The sequence below is a fragment of the Mustela erminea genome, chromosome 1, assembly GCF_009829155.1.
Source record: "Mustela erminea isolate mMusErm1 chromosome 1, mMusErm1.Pri, whole genome shotgun sequence".
NCBI lineage: Eukaryota > Metazoa > Chordata > Mammalia > Carnivora > Mustelidae > Mustela > Mustela erminea.
This window is the reverse complement of record NC_045614.1, coordinates 185,057,588-185,059,974: the sequence shown is the minus strand read 5'-3', so window position 1 is coordinate 185,059,974 and position 2,387 is coordinate 185,057,588. Positions and strand designations below refer to the sequence as shown.

The following is a 2,387-nucleotide window of genomic DNA, read 5'->3' as shown; positions in this document are numbered from 1 at the left end:
CATGAATTACTAATGATACCTCCAACCTTAATCCATTATTACATGGATTATTTTAGCTTACTCCTTTGCTTATCTGTAAATTCCCACTCCAACACTGAGAAGTCTGGCTCCCATAATCTGTCACCATTTACTTGAGTCTACATTCCAGTATACACACATATCAGTATGAGAATTGTCAACCATTACCCTTGTGGAAAACAATTTATCTGCTAGAATACCAGGCTTAGATGCTATTCCTGTGTCTTTGTTCTCGATAAATTCACTCATTTCCGATGAATAAGTCTGATAAAATCTTGCCTGCAAGGTAGGGCTTTGTTATAGGGAATGATCTGGTATATTTTCAAATGGTTTCCCTACTCATGGCAAAACATGAGGGTATTTTTTTTGATTCTTCACCATGGGAACCTGGTGGAGTTTCTGGAGACAGGATTTGCGAATATGTGGACCTTCTCCTAACACTGAGGCCCCCAGGATTTTCTCATTCTCCTACTAGTTCACACTCAATCTCTAGCAATTTGTCAAAATTAGAACTTAAGTGTTCCTATCATTTAAGCTGTTCCAGCAGCTTTTGCTACAGGTAAGCAGATCTCTGTTGTGATTCTCTGTATTTATTTACCACTCTAGATTTTGTGGTGGCAGTCTAGCAATCTGATGAATCCAAGAAAAGTAGTTAATTTACAATTTCTTAGCCTCTTTTCTTATTATAAGAGCTCCCACTTTACATGTTGTAACTGAAACCAGAAATTCTTCATATAATTTAAAGGTAGCACCTAGACTAGCTAGACTCCCTCTACTAAACCAGTTAAACTTTTTTTCAACCCTAAAAAAAAAAAAAAATCCATCCAAGAATGCTTAATCTAATAATTGTAGATTTACTGGCCATCTCCCCAGGCCAAACATAAAGGTCATTGTTTATTCATCTTATAACAGTGAGATTTAAAGAAAGTCAGCTTTGTGCAGTGGCAGTATCATAGCCAATGAGGTTTATCTGAGGCACGACTATTGCTAATTAAAGAAAGTGTGATGGTAATAATTCCAGAGGTAGACATATTAACAAAATGAGTAAAAGATGAAAGAAATACAGAAGACAGGAAAAAACAAAAGCTGTTGCAATAGCATAAATCTTGTCAATCTGCCAACTTTTAGTTAGCAGGCTCACAGTCTTATACATCTGTTACATAAAGCCTGAAGTAATTTATATATTTGAAGGGGCACTTGGGTGGCTCAGTCTGGTTAACAGCCTCTGGCTCAGGTCATAGTCTTAGGGTTCTGTGACTGAGCCCCAAGTTAGGCTCCCTGCTCAGCAGGGAATCTTTTTCTCTCTCTCCCTCTGCCCTTCCCTCCTCTCATTTTCTCTCTCTCTCTTTAATAAATCAATAAAATATTTTTAAAAGTTATGTATTTCCATAGAAGATAATAATTGAGTGTGTAGTTATAAGCTCAAGTCATGAAAATACAAAAGCACAAACCTATGTCTGGTACATTAAATGTATTAAGGCAGGGATGTGTCTAATGCATTTTAGAGCAATCCCTATACTTAATACACTTACACTTAAACACAAATTGGAACTTAAGTCAGTTAACTTCTATTGCCTGGAAAAGCACTTATACAGAATACCTCAGTCCTCCAGGCTTCTCAGTAGGGAGTTTGGTTTATGCATATGTTATCTATGAACTATCTGGTATAATTTGCAATTGTAGCAGGTGACAACCATATTAAAAGAAACATTTTTCTTACCCAGGTAGTGCTATTATGGATAAATCTCCATGAAATATCTTGACAACATACATCAAGTTGGAGCTGGTTAACAGTCACCTAATTCCTGTCAGTGGGAGTGAAAACAGACTACTGGAATATTCCCTGATGATAGTTTTTATTTTGTTTTGTTTTGTGTTTTTGTCTTTTTTTTGTTGTAGTTGTTGAAGGGAATGACAAACTATTTTACTGTTAGTGACAGAATCATCTTTTACTTTTCATGACAGTGACAGAAGATCAAATGCTTGAACTGTGACCATATTGTATAAATATTTGTTTAAATCCAACTTGGAAAGGGTGACTCAGTCTTTCCTTGTAAAAACACATTTAGTAGTTACTTGGAGTGCCTTATGAAGCTGATTATGGATTTTCACTAGAGGAGCTTTATAACTGACTAATAGCTCTCAATAACCAATAATTGATCAAAGATACTTTCGGATTGCACACCAGCAAGTTATTTCAGTACAGAAGATACAATTTATAAAGCTTATCATAGTTCAAAGTTATGTTCCTTTGCCTCAAAGTCTGCCCTGATGTACTTCAGAGTTGGAGAAAAGGAGTGGCATTATCAAAATGATACTTTCAAAAGATGGTTCTTGGTGTTGTTGGCTGTGACAGAACAGAGTATCAG

General features: G+C 36.0%; 1 pseudogene; it reads left to right on the top strand.

Moving 5' to 3' along the window:
• The first annotated feature begins 948 nt into the window (after positions 1-948).
• LOC116581234 lies at positions 949-1,037 on the top strand (annotated as a pseudogene).
• Positions 1,038-2,387: the final 1,350 nt, after the last annotated feature.